Source organism: Anopheles maculipalpis, chromosome 3RL (genome assembly GCF_943734695.1).
Source record: "Anopheles maculipalpis chromosome 3RL, idAnoMacuDA_375_x, whole genome shotgun sequence".
Lineage (NCBI taxonomy): Eukaryota > Metazoa > Arthropoda > Insecta > Diptera > Culicidae > Anopheles > Anopheles maculipalpis.
The window spans coordinates 11,952,992-11,973,932 of record NC_064872.1 but is presented as its reverse complement, the minus strand read 5'-3'; the positions used below and the strand labels follow the sequence as shown (position 1 = coordinate 11,973,932).

The following is a 20,941-nucleotide window of genomic DNA, read 5'->3' as shown; positions in this document are numbered from 1 at the left end:
CTCCCGGGCGTTTGGGAAAGCTGGGTGGAAAAAAGAACCCCAGAAGGTTTGATCGGAACGCGTGGATTTATGTTTATTTCGTTTTTCCTTTCGTGTTTTCGGTGAGTTGGGGCTTGTGGTCGCGAAATCGTCGAAATACGTTGGTATTGTTTCGCTGATCCAGTCTCATTTCATCGTCAACAACAACAATTATTGCTTTTGTTGTTATTCATCCCTCGATTAATATCTCCATCAGTTGTTTTTCTGTAAGAAAAAGGCCAGTGTAAATTTGATTCATATCTCTCGCCAACAGATGGCAGCACCGATCATGACGTAAAGACAGCACGAACATAAAATTTAAAATTGTGACGTACGAAACAACGATGTTTTAACGCTACTATTAAGCTTAAAACGTTCCATATGCAGCCAATACTTCAGCAGCTAGTGATTCAATTCTAGGCACCATGGCTCCTGAAGTTTGTCAAAGTCGGTTTATATAACTTTACATCATTTTACGAGCATAAAACCAAGTCGAAATGGATTGTGGTGTCGGGGGTTGAATGAAGCAAAATTGGTCATTATCACAGTGCAATTTGTGAACCAAACCGCTCTACGGATATGAAGTAGAAGTGGTTCAGATTATGCATTTTTAATTACAACAAAGGCTGTATCCACATTGCATTGCAATTGAAAAGTAGAGTTCGTTATCGTTGATTTTTGCACCACACACTTATCAACAATGATTACAAAATAAGCGTGTGTCTATCAACAGCTTTTTATGGAGCGATGGCTAGGCTCGTGAGACTTGCATCATGAATGTCGTTTTTATTGTATTGCAAGCTTAATCTATGTTTAAATGATGAATTTCGACTGCAAATTTGGGTTAAGTTTTCAATAGGATAATTACAAGAAAATCATATTTTAATCTTATGAATTATGCATAGCTCATTCGATAACAATTGGCTTATTCAAATATCGTTTTGGATGGGATAAAGTGTCTTTAAATCCTCATAAATGGTTATTCAAATTCCTTGTTTCTGTAGTTATTAAAAATAAATTCAAGGGAATAAAGAGATGGTGTTGATGGCAAGACTTCATAATAAAATTAGAATTGCTGTCTTTATTTTATCTAAAACTTGCGACTTGTTGCGACTAGTGCTCTTGGATTGATTTCTGTTTGATCACAATTGTGAAACTAGACCACCGTTTTTACATTGTTTTCATAAGTAATGAATTGCGGACGGATTCAACGACTCAGCGTGTAAAATATTACTATAAGAATGACGGATTACTGACGTGATTTGCTTTCATCGGTGGCCATAATAGATGAACGTTTTGATAGAATGGAAAAGTTGACACACGAGCAACGCATGTGGTTCACGTACGACTCTACGGCGACTAGTCCCAAACAACTGGAGCAATGGAAGGGAAACCGTTTAATCAATGGAACGTCACGTTTCGCAGGACATTACTGTCATCTATAAATCAGTGCATCACACACGGCTTTGTAATGCAGGCGAGTTCCGGTGCATTTCGGTGTTATCTCCGTGCTTCCTTTCCTCTTTGCATGTCACTCTTCTTCCTCCATACCCATCACTATACACACGAGAACTGAAATCACTACATCTTTGGATGAGGATGGATTCTGGTCAGATATTGCCAGGCGAATTTAAAGGAAGATGAATGACGAAAACGGTTGAAATGTTATCGGAAAATTTATGACGCAACCCGAAATTAGAGCTGCTCATCGTCATTATTTTCCAAGTGTCAAGTCAAATGAACGATGGCTAGAACAGTAACCGAACGAAAATATTTCCATAATTTACAGATTCTTTATCAAACAATCGATGTGGTTGATGATGTAGAAAATCAAGAAAAAGATATGAAAAATGTTGTTGTGAAAGCTACATGAAACAAAGATTCGTTTTGGATTTATGACATCTAATTGAAATTTAAGTATCACTCGAAATAACTCATAACCTTCAGAATGACTTCACAGTCTGACCATAAACAGTTTATAGAAGCAGTAAAACTTACATAAAACCTTCAAAATTTTCCAAACAAAAACTGTGTCGATCTATAAAAGAATGCCAATGGGGTTCAAATAACCTACTGTAGAGGTGTCTTCCGCCAGATCCCATGCTGTCGGCATCAATAAAAGTGCTAAGCTGAGGCCGGTCTATAAATTTGCTTATCAACGCTTCAATTCGATCCGCATTCGAGCAACGATGTCGTTAGAATGAAGCCGCGTTGTTCCCATTGGTGTGGATTCGTTGTACTAGCCGGAAAGATTGATGGTGTCCAAACAGATCTCCAGGGAAAAGAAGATCACCCGAATCATATAGAACCGTTTTGATGAAACTCTTCTCTGCTGGCTTATAATTTACATTAGTGACCATCTGAAATGAAAACAATTTTGCCGCGATCGATCCGTGATCCAGCGTGTCGATCGTGTTGTTTTAATCAGCTTCGGCGCACTAATATCCTGTGCCAGGGCCGCCAATAGTCAGCCCGTAAAATCTCGTACCCCGACCATTCGATCATCGCCGGTCCCAGCATCGAAAGGAGGTATTGAGAACGACACCGATTCAATAACAATAAATCCACCGACAGACACATCCTCTCTCCCAGTTCCGAACGGCTTCGTTGGAAAGCTGCTGGAAAACAGGTAGATTGGATTTGCTGTGTGAACGAGAAACCGGGATAAGATGGGCTCTTAATTTGTGATCATGGTTCGATCGAGCCCATCAGAAACTCATCTACTGATCATTGTCGGACCTGGCAAGCGCGCCAAAGCACGGTTCGAGCCAATGGCGATGAATGGCATGTGACGGTGGAGCTCTGCGATCGTTAACTTGGTTAGTGTTCCCTTTCGAAATGGAAAAGATGGCAGTTTGGATCAATGAAATGTTGATTAACATTAATATCCACCATGGCTGCCGTGTCAGTGTAGCACGCACACTGGCGTTTGTCGATGCTTCCTCGTTGCGGAGGTTAGCGGTGGGATATTGGGTGGTAAGCGACATAATTTGTGGGCTTAAGAATCGTCATTTTTATCATCTTGTCGGTGCTTTTGTGACGTACAAGTATGTGGAAGAAGAGAACAAAAAGGAAATGATAAATAAAAAACGATGCTGTACATAAAGCAAACAGAAGGACTTGATCATGGATGAGGTGAATTTTTCAATTTTGTGGCTCGCTGACCTTAAAACAAAAGTGTCCATGGACATGCAAATAACAAATGGCACGTCGAAAAGCACAAAGGAAAACATTTTCTAAAGCGTGAAGGGCCGTATAGTGTTAAAATACATCCATCAGAGCTAAATATAAAAGATTTTATGATGACTCCCCATAGATTTGTTCTACTTCGAACTTCCATTGCCTTCGATAATCCGCTTCCGAAGACTTTCTGCGTCAGGATGAGGAGATATTGAAACGCATTCGTCCGCTGTCTCATTTCTTGCGTGTACCATCCTGATCCATGTTGTGGTGCATGTCTCCAGGCAACAAAAAACAAGTTTTTTTTCGATTTCCTCCCTCCTGATAGTTGCACTTTCCACCCGAAGATTGAAGAGCTGAAATTGGACGTAACGGATGGAAAACGTATTAAGGACGATCGAATTAAGAGCTTTTTGCTTTGATGAGGATAAGATTTGTTGCTGCAGTATTTGCTATGCTTGATGAAGCTTAGCACTCTTATGGCAAATAATGTGTGTCGCTTCGATCGCCAGCCATCGCCCAGAAGGAGGGTTGACAAATGCCTCTCTCATGTTTGAGTTCATTGGTTGTTTTAAGAAGATGGACGTTAGTTTTGCAGAATTAGGACAACGATAAGTGATTGTGAGAACGAACGTATGTTAACAGGGGGAACAGACAGAGAGGACGAGCAGCAGCTTGTGCTGTTGGTGGTCGAATTTTTGAGCAGACACAGGACATACTTCTCGAGTGGCGATTCTTCATCCGAACTCGGTGTTGCGTTGTCGTAGAGGATGAAGGAGAGTCTTCTGCTGACCAACAAGGATTGTGGGTCATGCTGTATCGTTCTTTCAATTGTTGTGATTATTTGGAGAGTTGATCTTATGCAGATTTGAAATGCAAATCAGCAATGAGAGATTATCCTTAAAGAAGAGGATAAAAATCATTTGATTGAATGGCTTTTTTCGTTCGAAATAATGCGATTTTTGTGTTTTGAAATAAGGTTATACCAAAATGTGTTAAAAGCAAATAGTTTGTTTGAATGTTTAAAATTTGAATGTTGCTCAAGTGGATTTAGTTGTTTTGTTTTCTTATCCAATGTTATCCACTGTGTATCGAAGAACAGAAGAAAAATGTATTTTGAACGAAAGTTAACAACAGCAAGTCTACGAGCTTTGAAATCCTGAAACAACAAGATGCCATCAACAAAATATCCCAAAACCCAACACAGTTAACTCAAAGATCTATCAAAACGCGCCAAAGTCAGTAGGTGACATGTCAAACAGTAAAAGCAACGGATATTGAAAACCTCAGACGCGTGCTATCAAACAATGCAACGTTCTGGTCCTGTAACGGTGGAAGGATAGACAAAAGGAAGTTCGTACTTCAAACCGCAATGCAAGGAGAGACACAACGGCCAACCATACTCACGAGATCCACGCTGATGGATCCATCGATTCGTGTAGAATGAGAAGGATTTTGATTTACGTCAGCAATCCGATTGGAATAATACATCACGAAAATGTGTTTGTTTGAAAAATCCATTCTTCATCCAAGAACCAAGAACGGATTGAGGGTGCTATTGGCATGAAAGTTCTCTCGTATGTGACAGAATTATGGTTTTATTTGTGACTTACATTCGAAGCATTTCTACTTGATTACTAGTTGGCTGTCTATCGACATAGTTTCGCCAAATCCTACCAAATAAAGAAACATTTTAGATGAGCATTTCTATGCAGATCATTTAAGATAGTTTGTAAGATCAATAGTTTGTTTATGCTAAGTCGTTTTCATATCTCAATAATTAGTTTTAGCTTTCCTTGTGATTTTGATTAAATATTGCTCTTGTAGGATTGCTTTTAAGAAGATATCGGCACTCTGTGCTCTTTTGTATTGCGACACCAAATTTAATAGATTACACAAAAAAAATACATTTTTGTACCTTGTGAAAATCCCCTAACTCCTTGAATAAAGTTTTAATCCAGCAAACATTTGGAATCATTCGATCATGTTCAGTTCTTCTAGACACAGCATCTATGAATGCACGAATCAACATATCATCGGACTCTTACTCGACCTTGCGTCAGGACGATTTACCTAAACAATGAAAATGACAAGGAACAGTAGAACGACGCAACATCAAACGTTTTATTTTATTATTTCCGGATTAAAATGTCAGCAGGATTAGGCCCGAAGCGTGATTGCTGGAACTGACGTAAGAACTGATGAGGTTGGTGGTACAGGTGACCGGACAGTAGATGCTTCGAGCATAGTGATGTGATGTACTCATTCGACGCAAGATGAGAGAGTTTTTCTCCACTAAAACTAGCAGTTCTTCAAAGACATTCAACTATGGCAGGAGAAGTCTTTGATAAGGCAGGATGCAAGAGGAATGTTGAGACGAAAAGGACGTATGAATTAAATTAATGAAAGAGTAGCGGAGAACATGTTTACATTTATCATGACATAAAGGAGTATGTTTGATTTCATTTTAATGTTCAATTCCACCAACATTCTCATTCTCTGGAACAATAAAAATGCAATGAATTTTTGCAAATCCTTCCTAAACCTCTACTCAACCGTCACAACTGCTTCAAGATGCTTAACCAGCTATTCGCTTGCATCAGCGATAGATCATCTCGCGTGTGCTTTTGCAACATGTGTTGAGACGCTAGAGATGTGAACAGCTGCTCATGCTTCATCTAGACGATTTTAAAACAGTACAGTTTATTCATTGAGTTATGCGATGAACAAACCACAGTCATCTGTCAGTCAAAGTAGTTTGACTGATTAGCTCTTGATGTATCCTGAGCTGGTATGTTTACGTGATGGACCAAAACCCGTCTCTATTGAACAGAATACATACCAACACTCATTAGACTCTCGGATGGATTCTAAGTCCGTCAAAACGCATGGAAACCATTGATACACGAAATCAATAATGCGAAAATGGAGCGAGGTTGATGCGTGCAGTTCGGTAGTGAGAGAAAGCCCAGTCCATTTGAAACCACAATTTGCGTTTTATGGCGTCGTGTTCTTTCCCGATGACTGTGCTCCAAGCAAGAGTCGATAGTCGTCAAAGGGCGTACGACCGACTTTCACTGTCGTGGTGAGCAGAGCCTTCGTCATGCAACAGGTTGATTTTCGCGAGTTTCGCTTTCTACGGTTCAGACTGTTTGCATCGCAGGAATTGGAGAATCGGTTCGAATGTCCTGTTGACGCGAGAAAACTCCGCTGTGCGTGCGTGGGTGCATGCGTGTCTGAGTCTCACGGGCTTCAAAACTGTTTACCATATTTTGAATGAATTATTTATGATGAATCCTTTGCTAACAGTCTATTGGAGAATTTTTCAACGCATACTCGAGGAGAAGCTTGATAAACGGTCATGGATAGCAGTCGGGAACTACTTCCGGTAACACATGTGTTGCAAATTACACACCAAATTGTGGCACGTGTTCAGGCGCTTGTTTGTGGATGAGGTGAAGACTTAAGTTACTGTCTGAAAGAGCATCGGAGTGTTGATGTCTACTTGTCTTGTTGGAAGGACTGGTGTTTTGTGGATTAACAGACCTTTTCTCTTTGGTTTTTGTAAGTGGTTTTTTGTTCTCAATTATTCCCAAAGTATATTTGAATACGAATTTATCGTTTTTTATTACATGGTATTTAAAAATATTTTTATCTATACCAATAATGTTTGACTCCTCAAAACGGTATTTCGACAAAGTGAAGGGATCATTTTTTTGTCAGAAACTGTTCAAGGACTCCTGTGAAGATTGTAATTTGGATAATCACAGAAACACGCAGGACGATGGAATAGGAGAAAAATGGAAAAGGTACTTGAGTTACGGTGAGATGAACTGTGGCATGAAATTGTCACTTGCTGATGGTGCAATTTTACACTCCCACAAGAAGCTGATGATGATTTTTTATGCGTTGAGTGAGTAGCTGAACTGATGAAAAACGAGTCAATAGTGATTGACCTTCCTAGAATCTTCGAGGGAGAGACATGCTTCAATCGAACCCGAATTGCTCGCATGTCCATTGTAGTGATTAAGAAGTGGTTCTGCTAGACTTAGAGAAATAGGTAACAATGAAAGGAATAAGTGAAAAATCAGGCGAAAGTGATTCAAACCAACACCCTCATTTACACATATCAACCAAAGGATCTACAAAGACATCGCCATAGTTCGGTTCATTTTTGCATTATGCTCTATATCGAACTGTCAGTCACACTCCAGCTAAGAATGATTGAAATGTTTTCCTTTTGCTGCCCCGTAAAACTTTCATCCGTTGTTAACAGTGAGAAGATGGGACGATAGAGCTGTCGTTAAAATGAGGATAGCAAGTCGCTCGAAGTCGAAGACGCTCACGCTCGTCCAACTGGAGCGAAAGCAAGGTGTGTAAATATATGAGTAGTTTGGCCCAACAGAGATGAGTTCGTTTTTAAGACCGGCTTCCGGCTTCTAAGAGGCGAGATGGATAACTGAGAAGCGGTTTATTCCGCGAGAGTGAAGAACTGTCTGACACTGGCAGACATCATCTTCCATCACGACATTGAATACCGTCTTGAAGAATGATTGAAGGATTGGAATGAAATAAGGTGAAACGCTGTTATCATCGTACAAACGAAACTACAGGAACGGGAACAAGGGAAAGGGAACTAAACTCCAGTTTGGGACCGTTTCCTGTTGCTTGCTTAAAGTGAGTATCTTTACCTGATAACAAAATTCGAATATAGGAACTATTTTTGTCAAATGAAGTGCACAATTTGAAGTGGCAAATTTAGTCGAAATTGTCAACATTTACTTTGGCTTAATGCGATTTTAGTGTTTTTAGGTATTGTTGTCCCGATTGTCACTTGCCTACCTTTAATATAATATTTGCAGACTTTATAACGACATGCAGAAAAAAAAAGTAACAAACAGTTAGTTATAACAGGCAATGCATTTGCAAAATATTTGTTATATTAACAGTTTTGGAATAGTGTTGCTCCTTATTGATCGTTTTGATATTTAGTCACTGATTTTAAGAAAAGCAATATGTTGTCTAACGCCGACTGTAAATGTTATTTGCTGTTTATCAGAAAATTAACGGATAATATGGAATGAGCCAACCCTTGTTGTAACTGGATTAATCAGCTGGAACCTTGCTCTGGACCAGTTCAATCAACGATACCGGATATTTGTGTATTTCTTGCGTATTTTCCTTCACAAGCCGCGAGGACATGCAAAAGAGGAATGCAACGATGGAGCAGCAGTGCCCGGTGACAACTTTAGCAACATCGAACGAGTTGCTTGCATGGGTTTGATTGACAAGTAGTTTTGCATCAGGTCGATTTGAAGCGAACGAAGCAAATGATGCATCACCAAGGGCAGCGTGTACCGAGGTGGACAGTTAATCCGTCATCATTGATCTTGTTTCGAATTGCTTGACGTTTTCCGTCGCGTCCGTCCGTTCCTTCCACCTGAGATCTTGCGCTTCAATTCATTGATGTCACATCGATTGGTGACTTGTAGCGCTGGGCGAAACTGGGCTCTGGGTCCGCGGTGCACTGAAATTGCAGTATTCAACCGTATGTAAACGAAAAACTTCATTCGCTGCTAACACTTCCGCCCGGCCACCAGTACCACCGATTCTCTGTCGAGCGGTAAAATAGCATTAAAATGTCAAACGTGTGATGATTTGTTTGATTGATAAGGGTTCTCCACACTTTTCGCCAGCACGGGAGAGAGGGCAGCGCGTTTTTATTTGCGTGTGTAGCGCGTTATTTTTTGCTTAACTGTCCATTTGCTTGCTCAGCCGCGCTCGAATCCTAACCAATCTCGTCCATCAACGTCAGCACTTGAGCTGTCTCGTTGATTTCGCTGTCGATCGAGTTGCATGCAAATGTTGGACCATTTGCCACCTCGTAGTCGGAGTTCGGGGTGTGCTGGAGGAGGAGGACCATTCTGAGGTGGGTGTTGGATAGCTTTCTCGGCGTGTTTGTTGGGGTGACATGGCATCCGGCTGGGACGGGTGGGAAGATCAGATCGATCAAAGGTAAATGGCACGCGCTGGGATGGGCTGGAATGGGCTGAGAGGTGGAAATGAATACGTCGTGTGTGTCAGAAGACATCAAAAAGAAGTTTTTGTCCATTGCCCTCAGCTTGACCGATTGGAAATTGGCTGAATCCATCAATTTATATACTTGTGATGATAAAATTGAACTCACAAACGAGAGATTGGCACGCGCAATAATACATTGTATTGTAAGAATATCTAGCGTTTAAGTTGCAAAACTATAAAAACACTTCTTTTGAAACCCCTCACTTCCAAAAGAAAAGAGTTTAAAGTAAGCTGAAACATTATTACACTTTTGTCACGTCTTTGTCACTCTCAGTTTTTCGTTTATTCACCATTTGAATACGAACACCGATGACAGTAGAATGTTCGAACGCACGGTTATAATTATTTAATCAAACAGATTTATACTCGTCGATTCGACTGGCGATGTGTTTTATGTGTGTTCCGATGAGTTTAATGTATATTGAGTTTGCCTTGAAGCTCTGCATTGTCCAAATACAGCAGATCTCGGTGTTCTGTGCGAACGGATTTACGGACACGGCGCTCAAGCGGACCAGCAAACACTGCACCAGCGATGGGTGAATGTTGTTTTATTATCCAATTTTAAACAGCGGACGGGTTGGGATGAGTCTCCTGGCATGCGAGAGGGGTTGCGTGCGTAAATTTATAACCAATCTGTACATCAACCGGATCTCTGATTGATGCATTACAATAATTATTTGCAATTCTGATGGTCAGCCGGTTGCGCGAGAATGAGTGGCATCCGCATTTGTACGCATTTCCACTGACTGATGTTGTCACGGATGTGATGGTGGGTTGGTGCACTGGCACTTGCACTCGCCTGTAACTGGATTCCGGGTGAAGTAAATGCGTTCATCCTGATCGATTTGCCCCTCGCTTCCGGTCGGCATTTGATAGCCCGACCGGTTTATGATTGTATCTCAGCACCGGTGGCACCGAAACCTGCTGAAACGATGTGCGATTAGTTCAATTGATGCCAAAATAACAAACCAGCGACCACCACAAATAATCACAAACGAGTGGATTAAATGGCCTTCGCGGTGACACGTTCACTATATCACTGCGGAATATGATAGTAATGCCGGCCAACTTGCCGTCAGTCTCCAGCAGTCCAGCAGGGTGTGACATTGAATCTTCCCATCCAGGTTGTGATGCAGGCGTGAATGCAGCAAACGTCAAACGATTTCATGAAAGAATGATGCATATGACAGTGATTATTACGTATTTATGATAACAATAATGATTGCGATTGTTCATCGATAGCATAAATCTCGGCTCAGTACGGCAAGGTATCAGTTCAATCATGGAGCCCAGGACGAGACTCTATTCTCTGCTAGGGAAAGGGATGTAGCGTGTCAGTGAGTGTAATGGTTGGGAACCGCGTAAAGGACGGTGAGTCAATTTGATAAAGAGGAAATCGACCACCAGTATGCGGGATTTGCATTCGGTTGCAATGCAGCCAGGACAAGGCCCTTTCGAACCATACTCGCACTGATAAGAGTGATAGCCGTAAACAATTCGACTGATGAACTTATCCGGATGATCATTGTCAATGTGAAGCGAAGATCAAAAGGATTAAAGAGTCTAAGACGATGGCCGAGAGAGGAATGCAGATGTCAGTAGCTACCAATGCTGGATAGGTTTGTTGGCATGACCCAATCATATGGAGATTAGCTGCCCTGGAGATGGCTCATGAAAACACACAGTCGCACACGGCCACACATGTGAGCAGAGATAGTTCTAAGGTCGAGCTACACGGCATGCTGCCAATGTGACTGCAGCTTGCACTGTTGCATAATAATTCAAAATATGGACATCTGGACGGATTGGATTTGATTTATATTGAATTCGAGAAAATTAAACGAGATTTCACCCATTGAAGGCAGCTTCGCTCAAGCGGATGTCCTTCAGTAGCCGATGTGAACTACCCGAACGCAAAATCTCTGGCCGAATCTTGAGCCTGGGAACAGTCCGAGCTACAAACCGAGCGCACCCAACGATAGTTATTATAATTTATGTATAGAAATTGTTCCGACGTTGGAGAAATTCCTAATCACTCACATCAGCCGGTGCCAGGTCCGGTCGGCCAGTTCGTCGAAGGTGTTTCGTTTGGGCATTACGGTAGCGGTAAGCAATATTTATTGACAGTCGAATAGTAGCTCCCAAATGCATGTGGTGAGCTACGTGGATGTCGTTGCCTTCGTGTTGCTTCCAGCAAGGTGACTGCAACGCAGTCTGTGCGTTGGAGTTTCCGATGGGACTAGCTGGCTCCGATGCTGGCTCCATGTACGTCTGTAAATTATTATATGTATGTACAGATAATGGCAAATCGGGGCGATTAGAGTCATGGATGTGTCGCTTCGACAACAGTAGGTGCGTTTTACCACATAATCAAATTGCTGCACTTCATGGATTGCATTTTACTGATGCATTCATTTCGAATGTGTTTGTCTACCTGCTGTTTTTCATTGGATCTTTATTGTAATTGTTTTGTAACGGTTGGTCAAATCAAGCATTGTGCGTGTGTTGAGTTTTATTGATTTTTGTCTCGTTTGTTTTATTTATAGTTTCGCTATTTGAAGATTTCTTCAAAGAAGTTAAGATTGTTTGACTAATTTTGTCGTAGAGCATGACAAGCGGACAAATTGACATGTTTTATTCGACGCTAGCTCATCTCCTGTCCGGCCACGAGCATCACATGAAGAATATTTCGTCTCATCTGGAAGAATAGGAAAGAACCAGAACTGTAGAAACATGCTCTGTCATCCTCGTTCATTTCAGTTGCCATCAAACCGGACCCTTACCGTGCTGGATGGATGATGGGTGTGCGATTCGTCCATCTCCATCCATCCAACGGATCAATCCATCGAAGTAGAACGATTCGTCCGGTGCCAGACCGACAGACAATTTTTGTTTCATCCATTTCCACTTCCCTTCTCCATCAACACAGCTCCGACTCGATGTCCATTCAGTCCAAGAATTGATTGATTCGTTTTGTCAAGTTCGATAGTTTCTAACGGTGCGCATCACATCTCGCGCCGGGGGAAAGACTGCGGACTCCTCCTGGACCAACTCGAATGATGATTTCTGACGCGGAAAAGTATTTTGTGACTGGAGTGATAAGGATTTGGCGATTCGTGCGCTATGTGTCAGTTCTGTTTGAAGAAGAGGCGTCCGGGGTGCTGGCTGCCCATCCCCATCCCGTTGTTTCCGAACACCGAACGGCTTGTTATTGGATCGATATGAAGCGTAGTTGATTATGATTGTGATGAAGATAGAGAGCCATTCGTCGATTTGAAGGCATCTCTCCAACGGAATCGAAGTCGACGGTAAAGAGGCCTCTCCATCAAACATCAATCCGCTCGCTCGGATGAAGGGTTTTCGAAGACGATTTGGCTCGAGACTTGGACTTGGCTCGCGTGATGCTTGTGGCTGGATGGGAGACGGTCAGCGACGGACTTTCCATCATCATTTCCATCATTATCGTCATCATCATGTGCGCCGGTGTAGTAAGTAGAACAGAGCTGTTATTCTTTTCATCAGTCGGTAAGGATCAACCGCCTGGACGGACAGCTGTGTGATCGGACTGAGTGATAGAAAACATCAAAAAAGCATGGTCGACTCATGGTGAGGAGCGTCTTGACGGACGTCCCTAACCCATTCCTTTTCCGTTTCTTATGCTGCTAATCCTATCATAGGTTCTTGCTTCACGTGGTCAGTGCTGTTCTACTTGTGAGATCATTCTCGTGGTAGAAAGAGTTTTGGGACGGTTTGGATGCTTCACCCATTGTCTTGTTATGTTGCAGATAAAAGAATGATGTTTTATTAATTGATCTGTCAATGCATGAATGATTTATTGACGCCACTTTGTGAGGTGCACTGTAAAATAATTTCTAGTTTCATTAATAATTAAGAATCAGTGATCAATACTTCTCAATGGGGCAATTTGTGTACTTAAAATACATTGTTTTGAAACCTTTCTAGCTGAGATTGTATTTGCATTAAACTGCGGAAAAAGTACATCACCAAAGAATAAAATAATTCTCCTGTCTGTTGAAAATAAAAGTTTAACAACATTAGAAAAATATTTTGTGCCAAATACTGCTTCGTAAACGAGGATATAAGTTTCTTTAAAATGATGAGAAAGACACTCATCAGCACAACACAACTTGCAGCGGTGGATGCCTCCGACGAATGGCACGTGAAAATTGTTTCAACGCAACACAAATCGCCACAACAGAACCAGAATAGAAGTGTGGGTTGGTATGTGTCTTGGATGATGAAATGATTGATTTGATTTATTGCAAACACATGGAACGGAAGATTCATCACATTGTAGCAAGGTTGGTCGTGTGTTGGCAAGTGCATGTGTTTGTTACGTGACGAAGAAAGGTTGTTTCTTTTCGGCGCACATCTTTTCTTACTGCTGTCGGAGCGGAGATGTCTTGTGTGGGATAGCTGGTGTGAAAACCCACCCGATAGTTACCGACTGCGCGTGATGAGGAATAGGGGTTTGAGGAAGAAATCCTACCGACAGGAACGACCATAGCAGCGCATTTGCAACATGCAACACTGTTCATTGAACTTACTGCTATGAAAAGGAATCGCCAATCGCGAATAGACTGACATTTGGTACCTTAAGACATTGAAAAAGTGATGATGAATTCTTGTCTGAATATTGGAAACATATTAAACATATTTTCCGAAACCAAAGGTAGCTCTTTTAACTTTCAGAAAGAGAAAATGTTTGATAGCTCCTAGTGTTCTTGCTCTACAACTTGAACATTCCACTACATGGTATACCGAATTGCAATATTTTTGCATGTCTGGGAGTCATTATTATGATATTATTAGCTGGAGTTCAGCCTGGTTTTTGTTGATGAATGTTTGTTTCGGTAAGTAAAACAACAATACTGTCCCACCTTGGAGTGAATTGGTTATTTGAACATGTTGGTTGACAATAAGTTGCATGTTACTGTTTCGAGAATCTTTTTTGAACTATGCTTTAGCGAATTCTTGATCCATTTTATTGTTCTTTAGCTGGAAAATCAATACTCAAATATATTTTTGATTTAGCCCAGCGAAAAGATCTAGTGCTGTGGAATGTTTACTCTAGGCTATAGACTCACACTATTCATTCAACAGCTAGCAAATCGATAATTCGCACATCATAAAATACTCAAATTCCAATATTGGCTTCACTCGTGTCGCTCATTTCTCTTTGGCATTTCATCAATCCCACCAGTGCTTGCAGTAACCAACCTCCATCAACCTGAAACGGAAGTTTTCATACTGACAGAAAGTGAATGTATCAGTTTAAAACGCAAACAGGGTGGTAAATGGAAAAATAAATGACTCACGATTTACGATTCATACTGACATATTGTCATTTGGTACTGTTGTCATCGGTGACATTATTTCGTTCGTTGCATTCGCACTCGTCGCTCCATCCTGTGTGATGCTCCTCCTGACGCTCCATGTGAGTTCTAAAAATAATCAGCTTCCCGATCGTTCGGTCAAAAAAGTTGCACAGTGTAAAGGTAATGTTTAATCTCACACCATGCGTGAATCAATCGCATGGTGCACGTATCTATTCAATCGAAAATACTGACGCAGTTTAGCAGACATGTCGTGTGTCAGCAATTTATTGCTGGCAGTCGAGATTAATCAAGGGCAGATAGAGGATTTTTTGTGGTTGTCGTTAACCAGTCTCAGTCAAATTTGTAAACATAACGTCCAACCCTTCTAAGGTAACTTAAGACCACATTCGTGAATGTAATATCATCAAAATAAATAGTTGAACACAATAAATTGGGGAGTGATCATACCTTAACTTGTGACCAATTTTTCTATCCAAAATCAAACATTTCTATCCCATGTAATTATTAAATGATAGCCAGGGAAGAAGAGTCCTATCTACATCTGTCAAAATCCCGGACGATATGAAAGTATTTCGTTCTGTGGCAATAGGCACAATCCAGCCGTAGTTGACGGAACAGCAACGTGTTGTGGTTGTCTCCAAGATTAATTTACCATCCCCGACAGGCGACAACCAAAACGCAATACGCAATTAGCGAATTTCACAAATACCTAGCCTCTGCCTCGCATGCCGCTCAAATATGATACACATCGTTCAGCTAAGCGTGAACCCAGCGCATCATGAGCGTGCGTTGGAGCCATGCGTCCCGGCCTTGAGTGTCAGATGGTGTCAGGAAGGAATTTTTACTTTGATCCTGTAGTCTGGTGTCGTTTGGATTTTTGCTAACTTCTTAAGAAGCCTTTGAGAGAGTACCGGTATGTTGTAGTCTACCGGTCTTTGTAGGTTGTTCACGCCAGTTTTGATTAGCTTCACCATTTAATGATGATTATTATGATATCTGTAGAATTACAAATTATTTCCTGCAATAAAAAGATAGAATACTCGCTTGAAGATCACTAACAACATCTCAAGTTACGCAAGTATGGTGTTTGATTCGCAGAGAAGTAAAATGTTAAGCTCACCCACATATTGTTATCAAAATCAACTATTTTGCGTAATTTACTTCTTTCTTGAGTAACTTTAGTTGTTGTACACAAGTTTCAAAACTGTTGATATAAATAACACATTGGTTTGTTTCCCAATTCCTGGTGACTTTTGCATTGACTATGCTTAAAACCGCACCACATCACCAATCTTCCTTAGTTCCTTAACTCTGGCAATGCTTCCAAATTATATGAGAATGATCCACACTTCTAAATGACACCTATTTGTTGTTCGCAATTAAATGCCTCGGGTAATGATTGTTATTAGCGGTGACGGTGCTTTATATGTCACGCCATAGGTATAAATAACTACGGGGAAATCATCTCTTTTTGTCCCCACGAGACACAAGCTGGGTGTGATTGACGCTGCTAATCATTTTGCAGCTGTTTGCTCTCTTTACACATGCCACACACAGCAGGGAAGAGAAATGACGAGTCACAAATTTACGACTCGTCACAGCTAACGCTTTCTCGTCAGTGTCAGCTCGACGCTCTGATGCCTCTAAGCAACTTCTGCTACTGCACGCAAATGTCATCCCGGTTGCATTTGGTGATGTAGCGGATCGCTGCAAATATGCATCAGTATGTCAAGTACCAAACCGACATACGGTGGAAACAAGTTGGGAAGAGTCTAGAGTCAGTCCGATGAGCTGTGAAACAAATTCGTCAACGTCATCAAAATCTGTAAGCCGTCGGTGACTAGGCAAGACCTAGGCATGTTCAGTGCACCGGTTTCTTCAGGTGATCTCAAGCGTAGATCAATCAATCAGATTTGTCTAGCTCAGCGGTCGGACAGCTTCGAAATCGTAGCCAAAAGATCCTCGCCCTCACGTGTCCGTGATTTCCAACGGAAGGTATCAAACATCGGATGAAGTTGCTCGTGAACGTTGATTTACGTTGTTAACAACATAATTATCGAGATCTAAATCGTATTGTACAACGATAGGAAATATCGTGATGAACTCTCAATCTTTCATCATCAAAACAGGCTAGAGAAACGAAACATATACCTTTATGGAATTAATAATCGGAACAACAATACTACTGACGCAATCTATTTGAAGAAATCGAGCATCACACTTTGATTAAGACGTCTGATCTTGAGGCAAGGCATATTGTTTGGATCTCAATTCGGCCTTTGCGATTGTATTCTTTGCTCTTTGTGAGGTATGCGTGTTTGACCATAGCAGATGACAGGCTGAAATGGAAAAATCATGCAAAACGTTGACGATCATGCAATGGACGATGGTCAATGGGCTTGTTTCATCAAAAGACTCTCATGATTGACAGAGAAAGTATTAGTTGTCTATTAATCTAGCAATCAATTCGTGATCGTACTTAATTCTGTGATGAAATTGTTCATCGATCACTCTTGCAAATTTTTATAGAGACACATTGAATTCTGATATGTCATTGCTAATGGGAATTCAAATGTTAATATGTTTTTGGAGGAATTTATTTGTTGAAATTGTTTTTAAATAGACACAGGTAAGTTTATGTCACTAAACAATAAAAGTTTAACAATACGATTACACTGTGTTTACCCGGAATAAGTTTCCCTTAAGGGTTTAGAGGAGGAAATTCCTCCCAGCCAATGAAATAAGTTAACGTTTGTCAATTAGTGTCAAACAACACGCTCTTATAATAACATTGGCTGATATAAGCTCTTCACAGCTATTGCTTCTTCAAATACTTGCTGAGTGTATTTCATGAAATTTGCAATTATCTTGGAAAAAGTATTTTTCTTCTGCTGCAATGACGTGAGAGCTTTAATATTCGTGAGCAGTTGAATAACTGGGTAAAATTTGAAGTGAGCACGCACGTTTCCTCCACTTGAAATGCTATTCTAATGCAAGGATGTGAGTAAGACCAAACATGCACAAGACTATAATAAAAAATAGTGTAGAAGGGTTTCATGCCAAGGTGCAGACGGACAGAAAAGCTAGGTGGAAAATCAATAGAGGTGATTTTTATGCTTCACAACACAGCAGATAGGACGTCGATTTTGGATGGATCTCTCTGCCCCATCTTTCCTCCAAGCAATCAGCGCATCTTTTGCCTTGTCTCAAACCATCCATGACACGACATTTGACCGGCACTAGACAGAGTACTAGCGGTCGTCCAAAGAGTGTGAGAGATAATGGGTGGATGGGCTATGCTTTATTTGTAGCTGTTTTATGTTGGACATCAATTGTTGTCGACATTACCCGCGTCGGACACTCCGGGAGTAGCGTCCCGAATGGTGCCTTATCCTTGGGAAACATGTATCGCTCGAAAGTGCTTCCAGATGATCGGTCCAGTGCCGAGTTTCGCTACACATGGAGTGACATGCATCCACACACACACAGCTCTTACGCTAGGTGCAACGAGAGGTGGAAAACAAAATAGAAGAAGATATGAAAATTAACGGTAACGACGATGGTCAGGCCAAAATAAGATGCGACACATCCGAGTGGGGTCATGCAGGAATACGAAGGAACAAAAAGGACATAATCTATTTTTCTTTACTTTGTGCTTGATTCATTAGATGGTGGACTGGTGAATGTTTTTGTTTATTCAATTGGTCACTTGTTTAAGACCGACTTGTTTATAGAAATCAATTCTAATGGAGCTCATGTTAAGACTGGATTCTATGCTTGAATTGAATGGTTCATTTATGGGCAGAGTTTCTTCTGTGTCGTAATTATTATGTTTCTGGGCAAGTTGTTTTATTTAAATAGGTTAAAGAAATCAAATGAAGCATTGTTATAATACTATTTCGTTGATTTTTTCTATCTTTCCAGATGTCGAGAATATCACTACCAGGGACTGGAGTGGTCACTGAAGTTAAAATGTGATGATGTTTAGTTAAATTATGTACTACTTTCAAGTCACTTTTACGATCCAAGTGCTAATTTGTTTCCTGTGTTAAGCTTAAAATCTTCACTTTCCGCACTTACATTGTGTGCAACGATGCGGTCCAAACAGCAGCCACGACCTTCTTATCGATGGATCAACAACGACAAAGGTAGGTTTACAATTCTTTTTTGAGTGTGATTATTAGAGCCAAATGATGTCGGCCCATCTCAAGAAGAACATCATTTGATAATTCCACAAATTTCAAGACCATTTTTATAATTTTCCCCTCCCAAAGAGGTAATCGACGATAGTGGAAAAACAATTCCGTTGACTTCATTATTAATTGATTCATTAGCTTTAATAATTATGGTGCAATCATCGCAATATGTAGGCGTTATATTTACTCTACATGTGAATGACGATAATAAAGAAAATATTTTCCTTCGCGACTGAAGAATCTACTTTCTGACCTGCGAAGCGAAGACGGCGAAGTACTCGCGTGTACCAGACAACTTGTAGCATATCATAAATGGGTGTAATTATGCAGTTTCTTAAAATTGCTGGAGCGGCAACTATAAAACAGATCGAACGTTCGATGCATATGCGAAACCGTTGCATCATTGTCACTCTCACAGTACGAGTGTGATATTTTCAGGTAGTCTTACAACTTCTTGGAGCTTCTCACCAGGGTGTCGAATCGATTATCAGACGTACTGTTGAATATTATTTGCTTGCGATGATGATAATTGCGATACACTGTACTAGCTCCAACGTATTAAATTTCTGTTTTGATCGAACGTATTCTTTGCTTTTCTGACAACCAATGAGATCTGGAAAATGATTAGAAAGGGGGACATATTTTTCAAGTTGTTTGAACTTACATGAAGCTATTCTCCCTTTACTGTGTTTAGAAAAACTTACCATTTACACACTCGTCATTATTTTCTTTGGCTCAAGACCATTTTTGATGGTGGTTATTCACATGGGGCGTAAAGAAACGAATCTCTGACGTGGAGTGCACCAGCAAGGGTACTCATTTTTACGATTTATGTGTTTAATAAAATTAATAAACGCCACATCGCTCCATGCATCGGAGTGCGAAACGAAAAGCGTTCTGATGAGTGAAAAGTCGATGTAGAGGATGCTCAACTGGGCTTGCTTCGTATATATTCACGAGTATGTATTTTCTGGTGTGTGACCTTACTGGCAGCTTGGTTTCGTTGATGCATTGGTTGTTATATGAGAGCGTCATGGGAAGAAGCGGGAAGACACGGGACACGAGCGGTGGTAACAGTATTAAAAATGGTCTCCCGTTGTCTAGCAAGTGTGAGACGCTGTGCCCTGACTGGTATCAAGTCTCATCATTTTAATCTATAAATTATTGCTTTGGTAACAAAACAGCTCATAAATCACAATTCAATCAGCTTTTTACTTTCATTCATTTCTACATAGAATGGCACATCACTTGAGCACTGACTTAAACACGTTTCATGACCTTATTCTCTGTCTGATTCTTTCTTTACATTAACACGGTAAAAAAGGCCTGGAGTCCTAAAAATTTCAACCCTCTGAGCCTCTAACCCAGGCTTGAAGTGTTTTGAAATATATTTGAAAATCAAAAAGATTTAAATAACTTTTTCTGTGCCTTACGCCAAAAGAAACATTCCTTTTATTGACGTTAAACAATCAAACTGTCTACTCGGCAAACAGTTTCAAACCATGGGAAAAATATATTCGACATGCTCTAAACCAAACCTTCTTCGTTAAAGATCTTAAAGTTTCGGATAATCTTAAATAGTTATCCAAAATTTGAGAAACTGGTAAAGATTGACCTTAGACGGTATCAAAACCGGTATAAAATTTCGTTCATTCGCGCCGTCAGGATTAACACAGATGGACTTAAAACCACATATCCCTTGTGCCATCTGTCGTCGATAAACGCTCATAAAAAGACGCTCAAGAGAGAGATGGTGAATCTGTAAATTTATTGTTTCCGATAAGATTGTTGTTCCTTAACAAAATTCAACTGACAGGTCAAGAAGCAAGAGACAAACAAAGCAAATGAGCTGCAGGTGAGTTACAATCACAAAGATATTTAACGTTTTTTGAGAGATATAACTAAATCTTGTGATAATTTGGAGGATGAAAAATTGTACAAAGAAGCAGTCTGAAACCTTCATCGAAAAATTAAAGGAAACTTATTATTGCTCAAGTTATCCACATGCAAGAAGTCAAATTTCCTAAATGTAACTCGAAAGACAAACCGAAAGTTATCAAAACAGAGCACCAGTACATCAAACTCAGTTGATATGTTTATGATGAT

At 40.6% G+C, this 20,941-nt stretch overlaps 2 protein-coding genes across 2 annotated transcripts in view; both read right to left on the bottom strand.

Annotated features, from left to right (window-relative positions):
• Positions 1-7,629, bottom strand: part of LOC126563871 (protein tiptop) — a 178,904-nt gene extending 171,275 nt beyond the window's left edge. The window contains exon 1 of the mRNA XM_050220652.1: positions 7,625-7,629. The gene's annotated coding sequence lies outside the window, so the exon portion shown is untranslated. The remainder of the gene's footprint in view (positions 1-7,624) is intronic.
• LOC126564882 (protein limb expression 1 homolog) overlaps positions 1-20,941 on the bottom strand; it is a 508,128-nt gene that overhangs the window by 267,918 nt on the left and 219,269 nt on the right. The gene's annotated exons all lie outside the window — the stretch shown is intronic.